General features: G+C 42.6%; 1 protein-coding gene across 5 annotated transcripts in view; it reads right to left on the bottom strand.

Annotated features, from left to right (window-relative positions):
* PHF21A (PHD finger protein 21A) overlaps positions 1-25,579 on the bottom strand; it is a 137,419-nt gene extending 111,840 nt beyond the window's left edge. For all 5 annotated transcript variants that reach the window (XM_074909520.1, XM_074909521.1, XM_074909517.1 and 2 more), the window contains exon 1: positions 25,163-25,579. The gene's annotated coding sequence lies outside the window, so the exon portion shown is untranslated. The remainder of the gene's footprint in view (positions 1-25,162) is intronic.
* Between the last annotated feature and the right edge of the window lie 2,239 nt (positions 25,580-27,818).

Here is a 27,818-nt window from a genome sequence, read left to right as displayed (position 1 = left end):
AACTATTTTCCCCTTTGAGCAATCCACTTTATCTTGGAAAGAACTGTCTTGCAGGAACGATGCGTTAGTGAAGCAGAAGTGCCTTAAGAGTTTTGGGAAGAGGTCCAGAGTACAAAAGGAGACGATCTGGGTAGTGCTGCAAGACTGCAGGCATGAAATGCAGAACTAGAGGTATCTCTGACAATCACTGGAAGGGCTACTGCACTTCTCATGGGGAGAACTTCAGGTATGTGCACATCTCCTACTTGTTTAAACTATTATTTGAATTTTATCTCTGTAACAGAGATGTTCAGAGGACCAAAAAAAAAAAAAAAAGAAAAGCAGCCAACACCTCAACCACAAAACAGTGACATTCAAGGACAACTACAGCCTTCCATTTCCACAGCAGAAAGAAGTGCTATTAACTCAATCTGCCAGCAGGGGGAAATGACAAACAAGTGGAAAAAAAAAAAAAAAGTTAAAAGAGCAAAACACTAAAGATGAGGAATAAAATTAAACAAAACAAACCAATCCCACCCCCCAACACACACATATCCTCAGCGGTTAAGGAAGAGAAAGATTCTGCTCCTGGAGAGGGGAGGCAGGATAAAGGAAGTACATATGACTCAAAGTAATGAGTACTTTGCTCATTCTTCCAGGCTTTAGAGAGGAAACAGTGAAAGTGCTAGTCCAAAATATCAGCATTTAAGAACAGCAGCAGCAAGCAAAAACATGCTTTCAGTTTCAGTGTTAGCACAGAGTGACTGCAAATCAATTAAAGGTTTCTTAAATCTAGCGTTTCAATGAAGAGCAAAGTTTTGTGGTTACACAACTGGGAGAACTGAGGTGAAAGAATATGAATTTTTAAAGGACTATCCAACATGAATGTATGAACTAATTTATTTAAAGTGAACACATATATTCTAGAAAATCATTCCGCATTACGGAAGACTTCCTATTACATTTATACAGAATCCCAGGAGTCCAGACTTTTTTTCGCTGAAGAGATTTCAAAACAGCAGGGGTCCCATTAGACACCCTGTTTTTCCTTCTACCTTATAAATATTATCTGTACACCATTTCCATGGTTACAAAATATAGTGAAAAACCACTTAAAGGAAATATCAGTTAAGGGAATAAATCTGTGTTAAACATATTTTGATGAAGGGCAACATGTAGGAAACAGACACAATTACATTTGCATTTTAAAATTAAGAAATAGAAAACCAAAATGTGAAAATTTGTTGAACAAAAATCTAACATGCATTTACAATGAAAGGAAGACCCTGCAGTTACAAGGACTTTCAGTTTAAAGCATCAGAGGCTAAGAATTACAAGGAGCAACAGGGAGATTTCTAGTGACAGATGTACAGAGATTAGCTACACAAGTTTCTACTGATGTTACCTTCCCACAAATATCAGACAGAAGCTAGGTACAAATGCACTAATAAACAAACATCAAAAAACGCAGATAAACTGTGATTAGTGACTGTAAGGGCACCTTACAATAACAAGTAACCTTTTAAATGTCCATCTTTATAAAGTTCTTTCAAATATCAGATGCTGTACTCAGTAAAGTTCTTCCCTCAGCGTGTCCGTGAAACCTGCTAACTGAATGACAGTTCAAGCATGCACAAGCAAAGATTAGACTAACAGTACATCAAGAGGTTTAATTAAAACCCAGATCTGCTCAGAGTTCATAGTTCTACCTCCAGTTTGTCTAGTTTAATCTATCCTGCAGGTGGAACACTCCCACAGGCAGCTAATCTGACCAAGGCACTCTCTTTATGTTGTCTTGCAGCTGTGAAGTCCCACACCAGCAGTCCCCACACTTTTTCTGGGGGGAGTGGAGGGTGAGGGCATGTCACACTCCACAGAAAGTTGAAGCCATTCACAGATGGGTCTGGGGAGCACCAAGCACAAACTAAAGCAGCAGGAGCACTGGGCTAGCAGCAGAAGGGAGCCCTCCTTCCCTCCTTCAGCAGTCATTGAGTTCCAGGGTGCAAGAGTGGGCAAGAGATGGAGCACTTGGCTGCTCTCCTTTTTAACTAAAGCATCATCAAGGAGCCATCCCTCATTTTCCCCACCTGGTCAGAAGTTTGGCTTGCAAGTTATGTTTTCAGTGATCCAGTCACGTAAACACATTCTCACATTCTTTTCATTTTGAGACTTGAAGACCTATGGAACAACTGGGGAAAAAGAGGCATCCGAGTTTGCCAGTCATCTGAATTCTGTATGTTCTGCTTGTTACTCAGGCAGAATAGAAATCACTGTTATTTTCTGCTTATCCTCATTATGGCACAAGGAATAAGAGTTCTTTACTTGTTTACTATATCGTCCAGGAAAAGACTGTAAAAAGGTCAAGGAGAAAAATCATCATTCAAAACGTACTTTAAACACTAAAATTAAAACAACCTGTGCTGGTGTTGCTATGGGTCAACTTTCATGTCAATATACTGAAACAAGTACTGGTCCACGTTTCCTGTCCAGCACAGTTCTTATAATAAACTGGCATCTTCAATTTAATTGTTTTAGCACGTGCATTAAAAATAAACCATTTCATGTATATAAAGTACAGCGGCATGAATTTGAAAATTAGCTGCTAATGTACATTGTGTTCTGTATTTTATGATACTGAAAAAAAGAACATAGGAGCTCATTTTATCTTTCGAAAAACTTTTGTTTTAACAGGAAGTGAGATGGCTCAGAATGAGAAACTATACATAAATTCTTGCCTTTACAACACTACAGATCACTAGCTCTATTATGTCACAGGCTTCCGAATAATTGTCAGAAGACAATATGAAAATGATTCGTTAGTGAACAGATGTTCACATGACAGAAGTATCAAAGAACAACCAATTGTTTCTTAATCTGTCTTCAGACTTTAAGAACAAGATGAAAAAGGTAATGCTTCTCACATGCTATAATTTTTTTTTACTAGAAAAAAATATCAACAATTTCATTTCACACAGATCTATGCAAAAAAGTCTCAGACTTCTGTTGATTCCGTTGGGTGCTCTGAACCCTGTAAAAGGCAGCTGGGACCCTCTGCTGCTACCAGAAAGGTATCACATTTTCCTCTACTCTTGAATAAATACAACACCTGTTCTAAGTACAGCCTGCTAACACACAGTAAAAAACATTCTCATTCTACATTTTAATTTGATTTGCTTTTTAGTCAAAGTCATTTTATTTCAACAGCTATTATTTCATTATACTATGTTGTCATTTTGGCATTCCTGATCTCCTGAGCAAAGGGACCCACTAAAAAACAAACAAACAAGGAAGACCAGCTTAAGACCCTCTAACAATAAGTACAGTATGCTCTGTGTATAGATTAAATAAAGAAAATAAACAGCATTAGGGTTTTCATGAGTTTCTAGGTTTGTGTACTGATAAATCATGATAGAGCACTTAAAGGCATCAACATGTTTTACAAGTAGTCTAAATAAAAAGGCTGTAAACAGAATTAGGTAAAACACGCTTGTTTCAAACTCTGAACTAAACAGGATATTGAAAGCTCTTTTCGCTCCCCCTCTATCCCAAAATAAAAGCGTGAGTGAGAAGGGATTTCATTACATTCTTAGAACTGTTATAAGCAAAGTCAAATCCAGCCACTCGCATTTAGCATGCAGGCTGTACACACTCCCAAGTACGTCACACTGAGAAAACACGCTTGCCGAGCTATCTGCCTTCCCAAGGCCTCCAACGCAACTGTCGCTAGGCCTAAATCAGGTAGGCTCTGTGTGCTGTGCTGCTGCAGATGAGCAGGAGTCCACCCCTTCTTCCCATTCCCCTTCAGATTTAAACTACTAGATCATTCCAGCATCAGCTTTTTTACTCTGCTTCCTTTAGCTATGGTGTCTGTATTTAAAAAGACGAGGGAATCACAGTTTATTGTGCAAGATTTGGCCCTAATTTTTCTTCTTCTTTACTACACCAGCTACCCTGCAGCTTCTAAGCCACCGTCAGCTGTTGTTTTTTGTTCTTGAATGCAACAGGACTTAGTCTGCCAGGCTGCATCACCGTTTTCACAGCATACCTCTAAGGGGAAGAAATCCCTTCTTGCTTGCTTCCTGCTGGGCTCTGAACATTCAGATTTTCCCATTCTCTCAACAGATACACAAGTCCAACACTGGGTCAATATTCACATATTTCTCACTCTTTCAACACCAATTCCTAACTCCCTTGTTCATTTTCATACAAATCTATTAAATAAAAGTGCAATTAAGTGGTGGCCCAACTACCTCAAAGTGGTCTCTTACAGAGAACTTGATTTCTCTGTCAGGTTAATCCCATTCTGACAACTGCTTTAAGCCTTTACCTAATTCAGTATTTTTCTGCTTTTAGGATTCCTAATCTACCTTGTAGCTTTACAACACTCAGGTTGAGGAAAAAAAAACCAACCTTTGTCTCTATATAGCATGAACTTTCCCATCCAGGCAAGATGGAACAACACTGAGATAAACCCCACATTTTCTAATAGCTTTACCCTGAATTACATTTTCACTAAAGTACTTGATGCAACACAGTTGTATGACACCGACACAAAACTACCGGGGAAACACAACAGCATAAACTACAGTATAGTCTCAAAACTCATCTTCACCAGCCCAAACAAAAAGGGGTAATAGTCTGGAGGTCAAACATATCAGAATGCTACATTATACAAAAAAACAAAACAAAAAAATGCCACACCCAAAACCAACACAAACTTTAAAGAACAATAAGAATTAGAGGTAAGTACCGAAATACACACCTTACCTGAATATTGCAGGCAAAAAATGGTTTCATTGTCCTTTAAAAAAAAATACCCACCCCAACCCCAAACCCCCCCTCCCCCCCCCCCCCCAAAAAAAAAAACAAAACAAAAAACACACACACACACCCCAACCCCCAAAATAATCACCACAGTTTGTTCCTTCCAGGGAACAGTTCACAGCCATTCAAAAATAAAAGATTTCCCAGACAATCCAGAATACCTGCAATGTGGGTGTTTTTTATTTTTTGTATATAATTATTTAAACACTGATTTAACTAGCTCATTGCAATGGAAACCCTGAAAACACTTGATACATAAAACATTTATGACAAGAGTCCTAAAGAACCCACTATTAGACAACAACTAACACAAAAAAGATGGATACGTGAGAACAAGTTTATATGTGCACCTTGGAAAGGCCTTTTTTCTCTTCCCCATCACAGATTTGTTTCCCGATCTTAAAATTTGAGCAGCTGTTTCCCCCTCTCTATTCTGCACAATACACCTGGTTACAAGGTTTACTTAAGACCCTTGTCTTCAAAGAAACACCTGCCCTAGAAGGGAGGAAAAGCAGGAGGATGCCACTCTCCACACTCTTTTTAGTCCCCTCTGCTACAAGAAAACATAGATCCTTGTACCAGGCAGAAGGTATTTAACTTCCCAAAGCAAACAGGAGCATTTTAAAGAATTCTAAAACAAGAGGCATTAAATGTCTCAGAAGTCACTCCTAGTGAATAATAGTCCCTATTGTCATTTTAAACTGTGCTAAATGGTAGATTTTCGAACCATCTATTGGAGAAACATTAAGAATTTCAATTATTTCAGCCCTTTCTATTTTCTCAAGTTGCATTAACAAGCACATAATATCTGGCACAGGTTCTGTGGGGGAAGTGGCTTGTATATCATCCTTTCATACACACTACAGGCTTTAGTCCTGGAAGGTGGCAGAATGCTAAGAAGTACTTTTTTTTTCCCTGAAGAGGACAGGATGGTTGTTTAGTGAACGGACTAAAGGATCCTGGGATCAGCAGTAGCACATGTTGCCAATTTCAGAACTAGTTTATCTGAACAGCCTCTGTCAAGTCACTTAAAGAGTTTCACCTTCCAAATACAAACACACAATAACAATACCTGGTTTATAACAACGCAAATATTCATTTCCTGTAGTTTTTTAGAAGTGTCTCAATAAAGTTTACTTATACACAAAATAATGGTTTGTCCAGGTAGAGACAGAGAATCAAAGCAAGCTTCAGCATGCTTACACATGCTACAAAAACAAACCACATCATTCAGACTTCTCATTCATGAAGACTTAAACCCATCAATCTTACTTTTTCAAAAGCTGCATAAAGGTTTTTATACAAGCAGTCAAGATAACACTCGTTTGTATGAATTAAACTTTTTGCAGTTATTAAGTTCCTGCTGCAGTCACACAGTACACTAGTGACTGTTCTAATTCCACAACAATACTAACCTACCAAAAAAATAATTTTTCCACAACTTGCAAAGCATGACAAGCATGCACCCACACAAGAGCACAAGCTGCTAAGAGTTGAATATAATAATGTAAAATTATAATTCAATATACCAAATGCACAAATAGCAAGGAAGTTGAAAGGGGGCTGATTCCCCCAGCAATGATCTATACCACCTAAATATCTGAAAATTTGCACAATTCGTAAACACTGAACAAAGCTGAAGTAAAGGATGCAATTCCTACAGCGGGTAAATTGTTACAGTCTGGATGTCACATCTGCAGGTTCATACACGAAGCATTAGTCGTCTTGTCCTCCAGGCTAGAAGTCTTCTGGGCAGAAGTGTCTGTCGCAGCCCTTCTTCCTACCCCTCAGATATGGTAAGGAAAGAACACATGTAAAACTGTCAGTCTAATTATTTAAACCCCAATCAATACTTAGAGCAGCAAGGGAGGGGTAATTTCACATGTAGAATCATAATAAAGTCAAAAGAAGCATTACTTTCTAGCAGTATTTCTTCTCTGAAAAGTGTCCGTTCCCACATTCCTAAAAATTCAACTAGTTAATACTCCTCCCAAAATCAAACTGAGATGTTCTAGTTAAATAAGGATTAAACCTAGAAGAGTTAACACCTGCCCTGTGCCTGACAGTTAAACTGCCTTAAAACTGATCATAGTATCTCTCACTGAGATCAATCCTGGGTGAGTGAGAAGTTTTGACTTTTGAACTAGAGTTTCAAATAAAAAATATGAAAATCTTACTAAGATAACAAAAAGAGATAAGCAGCGGATTCCTGCTATTTATTCAAAAACTAAACTCACAGCTGGTCATAGCAAAAGCATGACAGACTTTTTTAACAAAGGCAAGACAGACTTCCACAAACTGGAAGAGGAAAGAACTGAAAAAATAGGCAGGGAATGCCACTACCTACTGGAGGGGATATAATTCATGTTACTAAGCTTACAAAGCACTGGTCATTTAAACTATCATAAAAAAAAAAAATCATCACATCTCTGAGGAATGCTCTCTTCTAAGCATTCATAAAGAAGATTGCAATCTTAATGAAATGAAGCTTTTGGACAACCAACTTCAAAGCAAAAGAAAAGGGACACTGGAATATGTAAGTCTTGGACAGCAGAAGGTTCATACACCACATAGCATCAAAAACAAAAGCAAGATGAGCCCATTTGTACACCTCACACCACAATCCCTGAGGGGGCCTTCCCCTTCTTAAGAATATATTAAAAGCCTGAAAATAAAGAAAACACTAAACAGTCAAAAAGCAGGGGAGTTACCATTACAAGGATCAGGGTTGAGTCTGTGAACATATTTTTAACTGATCTGGCAAAAAAGGAGGTTGCAGACATTACGATGCTTTCCATTATTCCAGATAGTTAAAATTAAAGCAAACTTCAAAGAGTTATAGGGGATCTGATAATACTGAATGATTGATTTTCATCTGTCATTTTATTGTCCCGTCTCGACAAGTACAAAGTAACATACTCAGAGGGAAAAAAATAACCCTAGCTATAAATACACAACAATGAATCTAAACTAAGCATTACCACTTATGAAAAAGATTTTGAGATTATTGCAAGCAAACAGTTCAACTCCTAGCAGAAAGAAGTCAGAGAAAATCTCAAAAGGTATTAGAACACAGAACAACAGGGAACATTCTGCTGTGATGCACACTGCACGTAATCCTGCCTGCTCCACCTCAAAAAGGGGAGAGTCAGAAATGGTACGGAGAGGAATGACAACTAGGGAGCACGTTTAAAACAAATGAAACTATTTTTCCTCGCATCAGCCCATCACACACACAGAAAATGCAGTTAAACTGCATGGAACTTGCTGCTGTGGAACACTATGGAAGCCACAAACATAAGTGAGTTCCAAAAGGCAGCAAACAAATTCACCTATAAATCGTTTGATGTTGTTATTCACAGTGCAATAGCCCAAATGTAGCTTCCATCTCAGGCAGCGGCTAAACAAGTGTCTGTCAGAAATTTACTGTTAATATTTCAGCAGCTGACAGAATTCACCCATTTCCTACGCCGTTCAGTCAGCTGCTGCTGCTGGCCACTGATAAAGGCAAGATGCTGGACTAGATGGACATTTGGTCCAGCACAGTATGTTAGTTCTTACATTTAATCACATTGAGCAGCCATACCAGTATATGTCTTGGGTTGTTTTGGAGGTTGGTTCTCCTGGTAAATAAATCAGGCCATAATTCAAGCATGTAATATTAAAAGCAGAAATTTAACTTCTGAAGCAGAAATCAAACTAGTTTATGATTATTGTGTAATATAATGCAACACTGCAATAAAGACATGATCAAATATTCAAGGGTGTGGGAGTTTTTTATGTTTCCAGAGCCCAGACTGCTAAAAACTTCTCCTATAAGCCCCTCACTAATCAGGATGCCAACCCAAGGAGATTCAGGCAGTTAGTCTCTCCTAACTGAGAAAGACCCAGAAAGTTGGAAAGCAGCACTAAACATAAGCTATGGATGTTTGCTGGAAAAACTGCCAAGACCCATTTAAGATTGGCAACAATTTGGCTTCCTCCCAGCTGACCAGAGGAAAGATCTCCTGAACCAATGGATTCAAAGGGAACATGTAGATGAATGTCTGATTCCTCTCCAAGAGAGCAGAACTTGCCAAAGTCATCAGGTCCTGTCTGACCCTGGAGCAGTACTGGATGCTCTACTTTTTAATAAGGAAGTCCAGCTGAAGAAGTTCTACTGTCGCAGAAAATGCGTAACCTCAAGCTGAGGCCCAGGACAAACATCAAACAGAATTCTGCTAGGAAGTACTGCTAATCCTGCTAGAAAGCACTGCCTAAACAATTTGGTGAATGTCTGCTTTCTCATCACTGTCAGCTTCCTTCTCTTCTGACAGATGAGCTTTTGAAGATAGCCAAGCTGAAAGCCATGTAGGATAAACAAGCAGGTCTCAATCTGTGAGAAACACAGAAGTTCCATTTTCTAGAGCCCAAATTACAACGGGTCTGGAAGCAAAGCAAGTGTCCAGTATACGCCACCTTTCAGTAGTGCTGCAGGCAGGAAGATGAAGATGAATGTACCCAATAAGCTTATCATCCTTATCAAGAACAAGCAAGTATCAAGGATAAAAAAGTATAAAAAAAGAGCAGAAGCTTTGTGATCAGTTTCATGAAGACACAGACATTGCCTCAATAAAATTACTGCTCAGCTACACTGTGAGAAAGCTGACCACAATCCAGTTTACATGAGAAATCTCTTAAATCACACAAAAAGACAACAGAATAAGAATTTCAGGCTGTGCTACATTTTGTTTTCATTTCACATAGGGAGTGGTATCATTTTATTATTTAAATAACCTTCTGCTTACAGAATCACACAGGTTGGTTTGAGGTTCTTTCGCTTTGTTTTGGGGGGGGGGGGGATTGATATCTAAGTCAGTAATAGCATTGAAATTGGTCCTGCTGAAAAAAACCAGCAACATAATGCCCTTGTCATCCTAAAGATCATTTGTGCAAACTACTCTGACAACAAATAACACTACAAACCTACAATTCAAGGAAACTGGCATGCTTATTTGTAGTTGGGAACTTCAGATTTACTAGATTTTTTTTTTTTTCTTACCCCATACTGTCATGGGCGGAATGTTTCAGGTTGAATTCGTTGGTATCCCCAAGAGAACCACAAGAAGATTTAATGATAACGTGTGTGTGCGTACATCAAGTTTATTCATACTTCAGTGCTTCTGCTGATCATCCATAGGGCAACATTTCTCTTTTCTCCATCCCACCAGTAAAGCCCATCACAGATGCATAATTTGTCTTCCAGTCACATAACTTTGAAAGTTTTGTTCTGAAGTGTCCCATCTCTCACTGAGAACAAATCCTAAGCAAGGTATAAAAGAGCTCCACTCCAAGCAGTACCAAGAAACCTCTCAAATCTCATTTCATGTTTTTTTTCTCACAATAAAATAACCCAAATGCTTATCCTCTTGCTCTTCTCCTGAGTTCACGGGGAGTTTGTACTCTCCCCGTATCTGCTGATACTTCAACTATTACACAGAAAAACACAGTTGATTCCAATACATTCCAAAATACAGGCAATGATTTTAATGCATCCTCTTCTCACACGTTAGGCTGCATGGAGACGGAGAATAAACTGGAAAACTGTATGGATCCTCCAAATTTACATCCATTTGCCTGCAATTCCAAGTCATTGGTCTCAGTGATGATGCAGGCTGACCCTCCTGATGCATCACAGTTCTCATGTTGGTTTACTCCACATTTCCATGACACTCGCATACAAAGCGGAACTGCTTCCTTTAGCAACATGGAGAACAAGAATTGAAAGTCACCTCTCTGAAAAAACACAGTGCCATCCAACACTATCTCTTTGGATCTCAGGCCTTTAATGCCAAGACAGTATATCCAAAAATTATTTTAGAAACATTATTTCATTAAGAAGTGACGATATAAGTGGGACAAACCACATGGACAGGAGAAGCACGCCAATCACTAAACTGTTGACACAAAAAGATACTCCAGGAAGTTTCATTACATCTATCTATAAATCAAGAAATCACCAAACCCAGAACTCTACTTCACAGAAGTCACATCGTAGAGCATGGGATGCAGTAGTTACTGAAGCTGCCTTGTATTTGGTCTTGAAGCTATCTCCACAGTTACAGAGTTCTGATGTCACAACATAAAAACACTTCAGTAAAGAGACTACTAAACCAGCTTACTGCTGAAAGTCAAGCCCAGGCTTATGCAGAACCAGAGTCTCAAAACATGAACAACTCTAATGAAACATTTAGAGGGGCTTATACCAAAGCTCCCGACCTCCTCAAATACACTAAGACACCAGGAGATGCCAGAAACAGTGACATTAAGGGTTGTACCTTGAGATATTCCAGAACAAGAGACATGCATTTAAAAGATCATGATTCAATATGCCACCAGAGCCCAAGAGCCTAATGCCATGGGTAGTCACAGAATCAAACACCTGGGAGTTCTAAACATCAGACTCACACCTTTAAGTGACCTATTTACAGTAGACAGTGAGGCACGTAACAAAAAGGGAGCCATACCTTTCATGTTTGTATTGGAATATAGTGTCCTTATTAAGCAGCACTAAAAGAGTTAGTGGAAGCAACGCTGGACTCAGCCAACTGGGACAGATGCAGAAATTTGGGTATTGCTGACTCTGCTGATTTTCCACTTGGAAAAGGCATTTGTCCAAATTAACAGAACAAGATATCTGTCCCTGAACAGTACTCACTTGGGAGAACTGGAGAATTCTGCTCACATAAGCTGTACACGGAATAGTTTTAACAAGCGGTTAAGACTTGAGCGCTGACGACACTAGTAACTCGATGTTACTTTCGCTGTGCATTGAACCATTCCACGCAACTAACTATGTTAAGTTCTTCATACCAGACTCGGGGAGTATGACACAGAAACAGTGATGTTATTCAGTAAAGTTACTGGAACCTCATTCATACACCAGCCATAGACGAAGTACATTCTGGAGATGTTTCAGTGCTAAATGTAAGCACTAACCTTAACTCTGACCCTCTGGATACACTTAGGATGTGTGCCCATGTAACAGTATCTGTAAAAACATAATCATGCCTACACAGTAATATGCAATTTCTTATATTAATTATAGTATGATGCAACAGAGCTAGAAAAGTGGACCAAAAAAAATTCAGTAGCAACAACCACCACCACCACCATCTTTCTGTACCTCTTCAGGTTCTGCAGAACTTAACTCAGGACTGTTTCTTGGCATCAGTGCTTATCTACACAACTCAGATTCTACTGGATTTCAAATTCACATGATTAATCATTACCTCCCCTATGCATCAGAAGGTCTCCCATCCCCATTCAAACCTCTCCTTTTCATTCAGCCCAAGATAACCTAATAAAAAAAAAAGTATATCCAAACTTCAAAAACAAAGTACCCTATTTATTTTGTACAACCAGTCTTACAAGAATCTCACCTCCTTTGGGGCAAGCACTACTTATTTGTACACCACCCATACTTAATCAGTAAATCATTTTTAGGCTCGTTTTTGTTTACAATGTAAAATTCAGGACCTGCAGGAAGGAGGCAGTTTACTGGATTAAGCACATAAGCGAGGTCCTCCATTCCTAGTTAAGATCTTCAATAAATTTATCACAATGCAGAATAAAACAATTTCTCTCTGCCTCAGTTTCTAATCCAAAACATGGGAATAATGCTACTTACCAGACTGACCTGTTATCTTTCAAGTGGAGCGGATTCTCAAATAACAACAGGCACACCTATACTCAAGTGAATAAACTATGCTGATTCACAACAGCAGATTGCCTGGGCCAAATTCCATGCAGTATTAACAAGTCAACAGGAAGCACTCCAAAATTATTACACTGATGTGCTCTGATCTTCCTTCCCCTACATTCCAGTCAGTTGGCACTCTCGCTGCTCCCTGTAAATATATAGGCAGTTATCAACCTCAAATTCTGTCTTCCCTTCCCCTTTTATTATATTTTCCCTCCTTACCCCTTAAAAGCCTTTTTTATTTTTTTCTTCCTTCTCCTCAAAAGCACACAAATGGGAACTGTAGCATCTGGAGAATGGTATTTGTAGCTGGGGTAGTCACACTCAGTGTGGGAGTACTGATGGTAGTCACTAATCTGAAAGGAAGAATTCAAGTAACCATACACTTAATAGAAGTTCTTTCTTCTGAAAACCATGATTATTCAATATAAGTAAAGAGATTTACACACTATATCACATAAACATAACACTGAATCATTGTGCCAATCTAACATAGAACCACATACAATCAACACTTAATGCAAAAGCCGACTGCAAGACTGCTGTACAAGGAGACTTCAGCTACAAGAAAAAGTGTCCAAAACGTTTTTACTCGCACTGATTGCCATGGATTTTTAACATTGTTTACTTAAACTAGGAAGACTAAACTGCAGTCCTATCCATTTTTAGTGGCTGCTATAACCAACTGAAAAGCAATACCACTTTCAACTTTCACAATGCTGACAGAGAGTGAAAGGGTATGGTGGAGCATGGTATGATTACACTTTCTAAACAAAAGGATTGGCAGTTTGAAGGAGGCTGCTGGTGGCAGTCAATTTTCCCTCTCCTTCAAATTACTTTTATTCCCAATGAGCCAGGACTTATCCCCAGGGCACTTCACCCAGAGAAGGCAGTAATGTGCTACTGAGTAACAGTACTCTTTCACATCCCCTCACACCAACATCACCAAAGCCTTCACCTGCCCTCCTGGGACCTACTGATTCCACGCACACTGCAGCCCCACTCCAACACTGTCCTAGGAGATGGAGGTAGGCACCATGTGGCGAGAAGGCTTACCAGAACAGCAGAAAATAGAACAAGCACAGGGCACTATACTACTACCGCATATGCCGCAGTAGCATCAAGACCAACACTCGCAACAATATGTTTACAATCACGGTAGTACTGTGATACCAGTGTAGTGTCCATCATTACGGTAACTTCTTGGCAAAGTTACTCTTTAAACAAATTTTGTTATCTAAAAAGTAATGCCCCTATTTTTAATGGCCCTATTACTGTGCTACAGAAGATGTTTAAACACATCTCTCTCCACAAACACACAGAGAAATTCTCATGCACTCATTACATCATCCTTACATATTCCTCTCCCTGCTGTTTCAAGGATGGCTTTTTTTTTTTTTTCCCCTCCTTTTAAAATGCCTTTGAGAAAAATGCCAGCTCCTCTCAATTTAGACTCTGGTTATTACAGAGTAGAGGGAGGCAGGTGGGGGGAAGCCATATGAGGACCAGAAACATACTTGAAAGTTTATTGCGTGATTTTAAATCCAATTCGAATACAACTTCTGATCCCCAAGAAGCCCAGTGGACCATCAAAGACCACAGCATGGAAAGCAGTGTAGAGAAAACAAAAACTAACCATAACACAATGGAGGTTTCATAGCTGAAGACTTAAAATGTATCCTGCATATGTAGGAAAACGGGAAAAATTATGGAAAAAATATGCAGATAATATTTACCACCTTACCCCTATTACATAAGAGTTTCTTAAAAAGATACAGGAGTTTAATATACTCAAGAGAAAAATACAGGCATGTCTCCTGTATAGTACTACCTACACACAAGCAAACAGGAATTTAACAAGATACTTGTCATCTTCCTTAGTTTAAGTTTTCAAAAAACCTTAGAGTAAAACAGCTTATATACATGATGATGAAATCATCCATTAAATTCACGTTATATTTGGCATATGGAAAAAAAAAAATCAGCATTTTTGGATAAAAACAATCATAGAGAAGTGCAGATTAAGTTAGAAAACAGAAACCAGAAAAAAGGTCCCAAGTTTTGAGGAATCGTAGATGTTTATCTTACATCACAAAGGAGCAAACTGTAAAATCAGTATTTCAGCTCACACAATTTTGCAGTGGTGACAATGTCAGTGCAAGACAACTTCAGGTAGTGAGTATTCCCACACTCACAGATCTATGCTGAAGTAATCAACTCTGCAGCTGAGAAGATACTGTTACTACAGCTAGGAACTAACCCCGAGCATGCATTTAACAGGCCAACAACATCAGGTTTTGACTGACTACAAAAACTGCAGCTCATCATCACAGGAAAAACCGTTTGATTAAATTAAACACTGCACAATCTAATAGAGTTCTGCATCAACAACCAGGCACCCAAATAGAATTCCTGCAAGAAGTAAGGTGGGAGAAGCACTGCGAGTTTTAAGCCAAGAAAAACTTGCCATACAGGGATGAGAATTATGTGAAGGGGGTAGATTTCCATGTTTACTTTAGAGCATGAAATTCAAAGAAAAAGTAGAGCTGGTGAAACATGCCAAAATGAAGGTGGGAAATGGAAACTAAGTGTCTGATTCCGAAACAAGTTTCATGGTGACAAATCTACTGATTTCAGCAGGTTTTCCAAGAATGCAAAATAAGGGGTACAGTATGGTGGGATTCTGCTTGGGAGGAGAATTGCAGTTGACTCAAGGACAGATATGTGGTGTTCAGAAACAGCACAAACCTTGCTAGTGCTTCCCAATTTATTCCTGACCAGAATGTACTCTCTGAAAGGGTAATAAGGGAAGCTCAGGTAGCCACATCCTTTCCGTTTGGGGTCACTGACAAGAGCATTCTTAATACAGCAAATTCATACTACAGACAACAATAGATTTACATGATAAAGATGCTTATCGGTGGCAATTACTGCAAGCTAAGCAGGAGTGAAATAGTAAGGTACCTGGAGCTCCGGCTAGATGTAAATTAGAAAAAAGCTTTGTTATTAGTAATATAGGCCACTGTAGTTCTTTCATAAAGTTATGAAAAAGGGTTGTTAGTTTGGGGGGGGCTGGTTTTTTTGTTGGAGTTTTGTCTGTCTTGATTTTTAATCCATCGCAAGTCAGGTTATTCGGATTTCAGACTGAGCATCTCAATTAGGACAGTTTTGTCACACTGGCAAGAAGGAAGAGACAGAGACAAAAAAGTATTCTTTGTCAAGGACTAATTTCTAGCTTTCATGTAAAATTTTGTCGTGTTAGCAAATTAAGCAAAAAGCATGAAAAAAATAGATTCCAAGTTCTTACAAAGCGTTACAGGAGCTCAATACTATCCACTTTTTAAAGGAACAGCAAAGACACTAGGAGATGACAAATCTGGTGCAAGATCCTCCCCGCCGCCCCCCCCCCCCCCCCCCCCCCCCCCGGCCCACAGCAGCATCTTAAACAGATGTTAGATTCTCCAAACTTTCTCAAGTGCTTCAGCCCTGCAAAATCCACTAAAAACTACCATTTCTGGGTGAAAAGAATGAAATTCTGGTACTCTCAATTCAACTGGGAAGCTTCCCATCAACTTGAGCAGTGCCAGGATTTCCTCCCAGATCAGGACACATTTGCTCTTATGAGATAAGAAGTACTTATAGGGGAGTTTTTCTTTACAACTATGCATCAAACCTTTTTATACATCCCTATTACCCACATTCCTTATCTAGAATACCCTGATACAGCAGCGTTAAAGGGCACTGTTGCAGACTCTCTACAGAGGGTAAAACGTCCTTGAAAGACAAGATACATCATCATTCCACTACATATAGATTTATCTTGGTTTCTTCTCCTGCCTGTTGTGTAGGCCAAATCAGCCAATGAAAGGGAAATTCATCCTCGCACAGCAACAATGACAGCCTTTCTCATCATGTCAATATACTAATAGTAACTACTTCAGCTAACCATGTGTCCTGTCAGCAATTTGCGCCACACAGGCTATGAAGGAGCTGGAAACAGTTAAAGAAAACTGTATTACTGTTTACAAACTCTATTACGGTTCCAGCATATGCAATGTTTTCTCTGTACTGATTTATGTTTTTGTATCAGTTTTACACAGAAACTGTCAGCAATGTACAGTGTGTACAATGCATCAGTGCTGACAAAATAACATTCTCTGACTCAAGAAGCTATTACCACCTAAATATCTGTGATATTTATAATTTGTACAGGTGAAGAACAACTTTTTGTGTTGTTTTTTGGCTTTTTCACAACTACGAAGCAAATCTTAACTCTAAATTTGAGAAAATTTCCAGACACTTTACTAAAAGAAGAATTTTGCCACACAGACCTAGATATAAACTAATTACAATAAACACAAAGAAGCAACTTTCTAACATTAAAAGTTCAGAGGTCTTGATCCTGCTACTACTTATATAGGTTCAAGGCCTTCAGATATTCCCTCTGACCTCTGCAGAGCTTAATGTAAAATACATGTGACTGTTTGCAGTTCTGAAGCTCTAATTTTAAAAAAAACACCAAAAAAGCTTATTCCATATTGTTTAGTACTTAAATATAAACCTTTTTTATTATTATCTCACACAAACTGAAGAAACAAGAAATTGACCGGGATCAGTTAAAGTTAATTTTTAAGTGAGCAAGCACTTAAGACAGCTGCAGTACCCAAAACATAGCACACAAGACTACAGCAAATACTAAACTTGCTACTGGCGTAACAGTTGAAATCAAATTAACGTCCACATTAACTTTAGCAAATCCCACTGAATGTTATTCGTTAACGTCTTGCATGAAAAGACACAGTTCTTATGGATATTAAAAAAAAAATTTGAAAAGTTACTATTCCTCAACCCCTACTTCAGAAACCCTTCACCTACTTTGAAGCAAGTTCGATGCGAGTTCAAATGTCGTGGTCAGGGCTCAAACACACCGGACAAAAAACACCCGATGTACTCTGCTTCTAGCTGCAACTACCAACACCCGAGTTTGGGACGCTGCGTCTCCTTTGAAAGCAGTGACGATGTCACTAACGGATCACAGACCAGCTTCCAGCCATGTCATCGCTTGGCTTCAAGACACAGAGCAGAGAAGTGAGATCTCGACAGGTAAAAAGCTGTTCAAATCCCCTTTTGTTTTGAAAGAAACCCACAGTGAGAGTTGGGCCACAGCTTTAACAGAAAACATGGTGGCCATACTGACAGTTAACGGAGTTAAGCTTCTGCTAAACGTTTCCACCCATAACATCGCCTTGAAAGATTAAAAATTTCCAGAATATCAACCAGGATACTTGCAATCACAAATGAAGCAAGGTATTAGGGCAATTATTAATATATTCTTTGCACAAAAACACTTAGGTAGTTGGAAAACTTCTTTCATTAACTGCTCTTCCCTGAACACACTACCCAACTATAAACTGTCTTCGACTTTTAAATAAAAATACATGCTGCTCTCCAGTAACAGCAGCACAGGTTTAAGCTGACCAACTAAGAACCGCATCGGGTATCGACGACTCAGCCTGTAGAACACTACAGCATCCTTCACTTGTCGCCCTGAATCTCCAACTTCTGCTCATGAAAACTACAGGCCCCAGGATGCATTAGTATATCATGATCCAGGCAGGCTATTCAGATAAAAACACAGCACTGCATACTGGGGCCTGTAGTTTCCACGAGCCACATTCTTACTGAAGATGAGACCAGATGTAGGCCATATTGCACACTTCCACGGGCCAGCACACAACATACACATACTGTACAGGGAGCCTTGCTGCCACTAATCATCAGGTAAGCTGGATCAATACCCAGCTCTCCCACAGCAAAGTTAAGAGGACAAAGATCTCAGTAAAAATAAACAGCTAACCACTAATTCCCAAAGAATAATCAGCAGTCCAGCTACTTTCAAACATGCAGAACAGGCCACAGCTTTTTAACATCTTTATACTAAACCGCAGTAAGATTTTTTTTCTTACACCCCCCCCCCCCTACATTTATTAACAAGAGTGCACTTCTGAATATCAATAGGAAAAGTGTGTTTGGTGAGGGGCATATTCCCCCTGCCCAGAATTTAGTAATCTAGAAACAAATTACTCTCTTCCTCCACTGCTACAACGTACTGAAGCAGAAGCTTGCCTCTCTTTCAAAAAGAAGCAGAGCTTAGCTGAAAATTAAATAGCTGTATCTCAGCGTAGGCCTCGGAGAAGAATACGCTGTACTTCAGTTCACTAAAGGGAAGGGCAGCTCCCCCTACCAGTCTGTTCTAAGAAGGTTTTAATCGAGGCAGGAAACAACCAGGGATCAAAATGAATAAGTCCTCCTTTCTCTTCCCTCCCTTTTCTACAAGCTCTGGATTATTATTATTTAAAAAAAAAAAAAGAAATAACATGCATATATAATTCCATCTAGGTACTTATATGTTTCACTAGTCCTTGTAGAACAAGACAGCCCTTGCAGCAGCGTTTCCAGGCTAGCAGGCAGCACCTGCAAAAACATGCAAAAGAAAAAGGACGAAGACTCTGACCCAAGAGAAAGCCAGCATCCCATTGCAACAGAAAGACAAACGGTGATGCTTCAGTCACCTGAAAGTCATCCTGATGCACTTCCCTACAGAGGCAAGAGGCCTCAGGAGCATCTAAAGGTTTTGTCAATACCGCAATACTGTCCATAGGCCAAAGACAGCTGTTGCCATAGTTACTATCAGCCAGTTTATCAGAAAATAATTATTGCCAATTACTCAGAAGTTTTGTTAAAACAATTTAAAGCTTCAATAGGATACCACTTGAGCTCTTCAATTAACTGTTTGCAACTACACTGCCTTCGGGACCCACATAGTTAACGATGCTTGGATCTGCAGGGTTGGAGGGGAACAAGGGAAGGAATCAATGTTCCTTCTCCCTTTCATACTGACAGCTTGTATTTCACAGGCAGAAACAACGCAACTGAACCGGCCGTAAGCTCGGCTGCTCTGCTAGAGTTCTCCTCTCGCAGGCCTGGAGACCGAGTCTAAGCACAGGCCATCTTAGAGTCACAGGCTCAAGTCCGCCCTTGCCTCTTTCAGCCATTCACGTATCTGTACTCCCATTCAAGAAACACACCGGCTACATTTTCGAAATATGTTTCTAATTCCGCACGCAATGGCAGAGCCCCTCACTTAAGAGGCATGCCACACAGTTTCTGTAGCAAGTGAACTTGGTAACGTTCCCTTTTGTCCTACGGGTGCAGTACTGTCAGGTGGAAGGGCCGAATCTGGAAAACACGCATTTTAAGAAATCCGACATTAAAAAAAAGCATAGAAGCTGTGTGAACACGGCCTACAACAGAGCTCATACTAAGCAGAGCCTTACTCCTCATGTGCTAGCTAAAAATGCTTTCCCACCAGTAACAACAAACATTAGGCATGGGCTGAGGGGGGGTAGTAGTATGGGGGGGGGGGGGGGGGGGGGGGGGGCGGAGCGGGTGGGGGAGGGCATGTTTTTTGCTGTAGGTTTTTTAAAGGATGCTTTGAACATACAAATCTCTAACCAAAGAGTGAGCGTTTGCAATGACAGTAAACAAGAAATCTCAGGTAAGAGGGAACAAATAATAGGTCAAATAATTTATTTAGGCAAACAGCTTTTAAGGCACAGGGTACTTGATAATTCCAACAGGAGATACATTAACAGTGCAACAGAAAATAAATGCTGCAGAAAAGCCTGCATCAAGTAGTGCATTCTCTCCTCAAAAGCCTGGGATGATCGAAGTATTAAAACAAAAGATTCCGTGGTAAAAGTTGGGGCTTTGTTAGGGCAGTAGGTATGGCAATCCTCTCGGACTGAAGGAAGGGACCTTTCGGAACTTTCTACATCTTTAAAAATTATTTTAAGGACAGGTTATTCGAATTGTAAAGTTTAATTGTCACGCAAGTGCATCATTCCTCAGTACTAAGTACATTTTTAAGAACTCTTGTGATTTTTGTACGTTTTATAGCCATTCAGTATCTACACTTGCCACTTTGCTTCTGTGAGGTTTTGACATAACAAAGAGAGTCCAACAAACTTAAAATCATACTTTACCGATTTTAATCCAGTGAGGAACTTGGTAAGGTGCAGGAGTCATAAATTATTTAAAAAAAACACAGGGGCTTTTTTTAAAAAAAAAAAAACAACACAAAAAAACCAACACAAAAACAGACTGTATTTGCAATAAGAAAAAAAGAAAATACAAAGTTCCCCCTGCCAAATGTAAATAAACTTCTTTTTTGCCTGCATAATGCATATCCCTACCACCAGCACAAGCCAGACACTGGCTTTGTGCTATACTGAACATGAAATATTAATGTAAGATACCTATAAAAACTATCCTTCAGTTCACCCTCTATTTACAGGGTACAGAAGTAAATATCTTGCCCCTTGAATTCTCAGACATCTCAAAACCCCTCTGCACACTGCCCCACCTTTCCAGTATATGGTTTGTTCCTAAATAACCTTTGTGCAGTTAAAATACATCAGAAACAGGATGCGAGCTGCTTTCTGGCACAGAGTAATTGAACAAGGGCAATTCACAAATGTACAGGAGCCAGGCCTTTTGTGGAGTCTTACACTTCTAGTACACAGCTACGCATGTGACTGCACAGTTGTGAGCATAAAGGGTGAAGGGGACGGTGAAGAAATACTATTAGAAGCATAATAATAGGTTTTTAGCGCTGCCCCTTCTACGCAAGGAGCCTCTCCTGAAGGCTGGTCTGCTTTACAGCTCATATCACTCTGCGATGGCCCTCCGAAAAGCAAAGCCCTCTCACACTAGTAAGTTCTTTCTGGAAGATTTTAAACAAGCAAAACCAACAAACAACAAAACCCGAAACAATAGTAAAAAGGTTAAGTCACCAACATGTGTTTCTCACATGATGTTCATCTTGAGTTTCTGGTACCCGCGCAACATGCCCATAACATTGGAAACAAGATAGCCCATCGAGGCTCTTACAAACTGGTGTTGAAATGAAAGAGAAATCTCCATTGTAAATGAATTCCAATGGTATCAATTCATTTGACGGAATGAAGTTCTTCATGGCTCCGAGAATAAGTAGAAAGGAACGAAACAGCTACGATGCATTCATATGCAATTATGACCATTATAAACAAACTGCATGAGCCACCCAAGTGATAGCTGGGCTCACTATTAAAGCTTTCCAACTGCACACAGAATTTCACAACTTTCTAAGGAGCCATTAGAATACATTTTGTTTTCCTAAAAAAAACAAACACGCATGCAAATTGTCTCCTTTTTACAGAATCTAGTCCAATGATTTTTTAATTTTTTTAAATTAGAATTTTTCTCCCGTGAAGTTTAACAGACACACACAAAACCTGATCTCTAAAAAAGAGAAGTGTTGAAATAAGAGCTATTTAGGCCCAATACTTGAAACACAGCTGAAGCTGAATGGCCTAGGGTGAAGAGAAATCTTTATAAAACCTAAACTGAAAGCAGTGATCTTACTGTTGAGGCTAGAAAACACAACAGCATTCTTCTCTGAGCAGCATAAGTTTCAGTTTCCTACTTTTGCTTTATTTAAGTTCTTTGAAGGAAAGTTTTACATTTTCATCCCCTAAAGGAAGAAAGCCACTTTCAAATGCCTTCTTCTGCCTCACAACAAATCCAGTTCAGGATGCACATAGAGAAGAGCAAAGATTACAAGTTTTCAGGTAGAAATCTTATGATGACTAATGGTAAAATAATTATTAACAACAAAATATTGCTTAACGCAGCATTCTGAATTACACACCACGTTAGCTTTACCAGTTAACTGAAAAAATCACTGAAACCCATAATGAGATCCACTCTAAGTTCCTTGTCACTCAGGTCAGTATGGCTAAAAACTGGGAGTAATGACATAGTTGACCTCCAGCTGGTGGTAAGTACTCGGTGAGCAAGCACCTACCTTCTGCTGGACAATGGGTCTCTTAAGACCTTGAAGTGAGACTCTATACATACTACTACACAACACGAAATCGAGGGATAAAGAGGTCGCATCATACTCCCTCTGTGTCAGCTCAAACTTCTAGCTGATGTAACTATCATAAAATAATCTAATTTCTCTACCACAGTAAGGTTGAAAGGTTTAAAAACATGTGAGAAGCACTTTTTTTTTTTTTAGTACAGAGTTTCATTTACTCAGCTACAGAATTCCTTTCTACAAAATGATAATAAAAACTACCCCCAAAGAAACAGCGCGCAGGTATGAATAAAATTCCCAAAGCTTGTGATCTTTCTGCTAAAGTGTGGTAATTAACTTCTCCAACTAACATGGGTAGTTATGCACAATTTTTGTTTCTTTCTTTCAAGAACCTGTTCTTACTAGTAATTTAATGTCACTATTTAAATATAAAGTTATATTAAACACAATCACTAACAAGCTTAATATAAAAGTTTTAGCGTTACATGTTAACCAGGTAGAAGTCACAAATTTTAGATTTTTAGGGTTGGATGGGGGGTTTTTTCCTCAAGGCTTTGAAGCAGCATGTTATTTTCTTCACGAATTAAGCCCCAAAATAAGTCTCTTTTCACAAAAGTTAAACATTCCCCCGCTCTGTAGCACATCCAGCCTCACCAGATAGCTCCGGGAAAGCACAGGAAAGCCAGAGGAAGCTGACTTACAAAACTGAAACTAAGCAGGTGCCTGCATTGTTGGAAGTGAGCACAATGGGAAGGAAAAAAAAAAAAAAAAAAAAAAAAGGTAAACAGACAGCCAAAATCCTTTTTATTTCCGATACCTAAAAATCTACAGCTAAGCCAAAAAGATGCAACTATCTATCTCTCTATACGGCTGTACAGGAGTATCTGTCCTTTCACCTGGTAACAAGTAACAGCATACCTAGTTAAGAAAACTTCAGTGGCCCAGAGGAGCCTACCCACCCCTTACTAGAGCCCTGCCATCGCTGAGCGCACGTCCCCACCTGATTTTTCCACGCTCAGACCCAACCGTACATCACAGCACACAACTTTCTCGTGACACGCAAGTTATTACCCCCAGTGGGACCTTTTTACATGCAGTCTCTACAGTGAACAAAAGTTCATTGTCAAGCTCAGCGCTTGGGCCCAAACAAACATCCAGGGGGTAGGAGGGGGAGAAAGAGGGGAAGTGCTCCTATCCACAATTAAAAGATTTGCAGGCAATCACCGTTACTTACAATTAAAAAGTGGGAACAGGTGTAGCAGATATCATACTTTGATAGCTGAACAAAGAATATTACAGCACGTGACTGAAATGTGATGACATTTGTTCACCAATCGAAAACAAAAGCCACTCTCCAATGGCACTCTTTCCTCCACCCCCAAGAATTAGGAACTTGGAAATCTCTCCATATTGAAACACATCTGTTCATAGCCTTATTTTTTGACACTTGAGGAGAAGTTGAATGAAGAGCTCCATGCATTAATCCAATACGAATCCACCTAAAAACCTCGGCGTACAATCCTGCCAGCACCCACCAAACTGCAGAGGTAGCCGGGGGAAAAGCTCTACCAACAGCGAAGGTCGGAATAATAAAGAAAAGAAAAAAAACAAAACACACACCACCAAAAAAAAAAGAAAAAAGAAAAAAAATCCCGCAGGAAGGCAAGTGAAGAAAGGAACATGCACAACAGGACTAGACCAAATGGCAGAGTCCCACATAGAGCCCCACTCCACCTACACAGGCGCAGGAGGGAGGGAAAAAACAAAAATAAAGAAGTAGCCGTCCCCAATGCCGGCAGCCGTGCCGGAGCAGGAGTGGGGAACCCCGGCGGCGCCCCGGCCGCGAGCTCCGTACCTGTGCGGGAAGGGCAGCCCCAGGGCGAGGGGGGCAGGCCTGGCTCCAGAATAACAAGTTGCAGAAGAAACGGAATTTTCCCGGCGCTGCTCGGGCCACAAAGACGAATGAAAGGAAGGAGGGAAGGGAGAAAAAAAAAAAAAACACACACACACAAAAAAAAAAAAAAATGCAGCAGCGGCTTTACTACGAATTATCCATCACCGAAAGCAGCATCATTTCCCAGATAATAATAAAACTTCCCCGACAGCATCGCGGCGAAGGACCCGACAGAGAGAAAAGGGCCTGGAAATAATCATCCTGAAGGAAACCGGAGGGGAGGGGATAAACCTCCCTCCCCCACCCCATCCCCAGTGCAATGTGTCATCTCCTTCCCCTGCTCCTCCCCCCAACCCCAATGTGTCACCTCCTCCTTTTACCCCAAGTGTCACCCTCCTCCACCTCTCCCGCTCCCGCTCGCAAACTTCTGCCGGCGCCCGCCGGGGAGGCCGGAGGGGGGGCGGGGGGGGGCCGCGGCGGCGCCCCGGGACGCTCCGCTCTTTCCCCCCCCACCCTCCTTCACCGCCACCCCCCCCCCGAGGGAGGGGCCGGGGGGCCGCAGCGAAGTTGCTGCTCCTCATCGCCAAGTTGGCCGGAGAGTGCGGGGCGAGCCGCCGCCATCCTCGGCGCCCCCAGCCCCGCGGCGGCGGGGGGGGGGGGGGGAGGAGGAAGAGGAGGAGGAGGAAGAGGAGGAAGGGGGGGGTAAGGGGGGGGGGGGTAAGGGGGGGGCCGGCGCCCGGGGGGCGGGGGGGGCAGGGAGGAGGAGGAGGAGGAGGCGAATCCGAAAGGTGGGATACTACACCCTGCTGGCGGCGGCGGTGCTGCTGCGGGCCGGCCGGGGTCCCCCTGGCAGGACCTCTCTGTGAGGGGGAGGACTCTTCTTCATAGGGGGAGGGTGCCGGCGCCGCCGCTCCTCTGGGCCTCCCTGTCCCCCTCTTCTGGGCGCCTCTCTCTCTCTCCTCCTCTCACTTTCTTTAAGCTAAGCGGGGAGTGGAAGATGGTAGGTTGCTCCCTTCTCCTCCTCCTCTTCGCTCGCTCTCGCCTCTGTGGGGTCCTTTTCCTTCCCCCTCTCCGCGGGGGGCTCCTCCTGCGGCGGGGAGGAGGGGGCGGGCGGGGAGGGAGGCACGAAGCCGGAGAGGCGCAGGAGGAGAGAAACTGTGACACAAAAACAAGCCGAGAAGCTGAACTCTTCTTCAATCCCATTCACCCGGCCCGGCCGCAGCACCGCTCGCCGGGATCCCTCCGCCGCCGGCCTGCCTGCCCGCCCGCCCGCCCGCCCGCCTGCCCGCGGCGCGCTCCCGACACGCCGCCGCGCGCGCGCCCCCGCCCGCCCCGGCCCGGCCCGGCCCGCCGCCGGAGACCCGCGGGGGAACGGGGCGGGCGGCGGAGGAGGAGCGGGAGGGGGGGGGGGAATGGGGGGAGCGCGGCCCGGCGGACCCCCCGCTCGCGCTCCCCCCCCCCGCCCCCCTCTTCGGCTCCCCCCCCACCCGCGACGGCGGCGGGGAGCCGGCGGCCGGGCCCGGGCCGGGGCCGGGGGGAGCCGGGGAGGGCGGGAGGGCGGGCTCGGCGGCTCCTCCTGAGGGGGACTACTTGACGTGTCGGTGCGGCGAATTTATTTCCCTTTGCCTAAGGAACGGGCTGTGCTGCGGCCCCCATTGCCTAGGGAAAAAGCCCGGATGTAAAGTGAGTGAAACTAAAGTAGAGTGAAGTAGGGCACCAAACTCTGCCGGAGCGGCGCCGCCGGCCGCGGCGGCGGGGGGCACCGGGCGGGCGGGCGGCCGCCCCGCCGCCGCCACCGGACGGGGGAGCGGGGGGGGGCGGGTGAGGAAGGGAGGAATGAGAAGATGGGGCGGGGAGATGAGGGGGGGGGGGTCTCTCGGCCGGCGCCCCCCCCCCCCCCCTCCGCCTCGTCCCCTCCCCCCGCCCGGCCGGCCGGCGCGCGGGGCTCGGCGGGGGCGGGCGCGCTCCCGCGCGGGCGCGGGGCCGCGCGCAGGAAGCTGGGGCGGGCGGGAGGAGCCGCGCGGGGCCCCGCCGCGAGGGGCTGCGCACAGGAAGTTGATGCAACAGGGCCGCGGGAAAAGGGGGGCGGGGGGAGCAGAGGGGAGGGGGGCGCGCAGGAAGCAGCCGCTGCGGCGGGAGGAAGCGCGGCATCCTCATCCCCATGCAAGGGGCTGCGCTGATGCGCCACGGCGGGGTGCGCGGCCGGGCCGCCCGCGAACAGCCGCCCTCCCTCCTCCCCTCCCCTCCCCTCCCCTCCCCGGCGCATCGCCGGCCCTGCCATGTTATTCGCAGAAATAGCGCACCCGCTCGCCGTGCGGTCGGGGAGGCTTTGCCCTCCGCTCTCCTCCTCCTCCTCCTCGCTCCGCCGCTGCTTTCCGCCTTGCCGTTCATGCAATGGGGTTTGCTTATTTATTTATTAACTTACTACTCCACTGCCGGGTGACGCTGCCATTTGCTTTCGTGCGAGCAGCGGGGAACGGCAGCGCATCAGCTTTCCCTGCCTTTTTTATTTTTTTTTCCTCCTCTTTTATTTTTTTTTCCCCAATACCTTCCTCTTTTAATTCCCCTCCCAAAAGAAAAAACCGTGGCGAGACAGAAAGTTTCACAGATCATGAATTTGAACGGTCCTGCGGTGCCCGTTGACGTGAAAGGCAAATAAACGTGAATTCAACTTGAGGGGGGGCCGCGAATAACAGGATCAAGATTCTAGAGCGTGCGAGGCTCCTCACTTAGTCGGACCCACGTACGTTTTTGGGGCTGCGTGAGAAGGCAGATTGGGGACCCTCGTCCCCCCCAGTCTCCAGCCAGAAGGCTGCTGGGGTCTGCCCAAACGCAAGCAGCCAACCCATGGAGGATCAGTCCTTACCTGCGATAAACTAGCTTAACTTACAGGCATGGCACGCACCCCTTGCGCCTCTCCGGCTTCCAAAAGTCTCCAGAGTCTCAGAAATACTTAAAAACTCACCTGTGTATCGGAGCCATCATTGCTAAAACAGTGGAACATGTTCCGGACGCTGCGGGATTTGCACGAGCTCTCACAGAAAGCTGGGGTTTGATGCAATGCAAAACCGATTTTTTTTTTTAACAGCCTCTCGCATCGCTTTATTTCTTCAAAATGTTCACAAGTTGGGAAGAAAAGTAAGTGTTTGCATTATCTCTGCAGATGCTTCAGGAAACCACGATGAACTCATTATTATGTTGTGAAACTAAATCCATAAAGCAGTCATGATGAGTAACTCAGGGACTCGTCGTAATTGGGCAGTAATGCACAGTTTTATCATCTGGAGGATTCTGGTGTGCTCAATGTGAGCAGGGATTTACAGCAAGGTTCCCTCTCAACTGTCAAAAAATTAGCCTACCAAGCCATTGTTTATTTAATTACTGTTAATTTTCCACTTCCGTCACTTGGTTGCCAAGTTCTGTGTGATTTAATTGTGAACTTTACAACATTTGGTGCC

The sequence above is a fragment of the Athene noctua genome, chromosome 6, assembly GCF_965140245.1.
Source record: "Athene noctua chromosome 6, bAthNoc1.hap1.1, whole genome shotgun sequence".
Lineage (NCBI taxonomy): Eukaryota > Metazoa > Chordata > Aves > Strigiformes > Strigidae > Athene > Athene noctua.
This window is presented reverse-complemented; position numbering and strand designations above follow the sequence as displayed.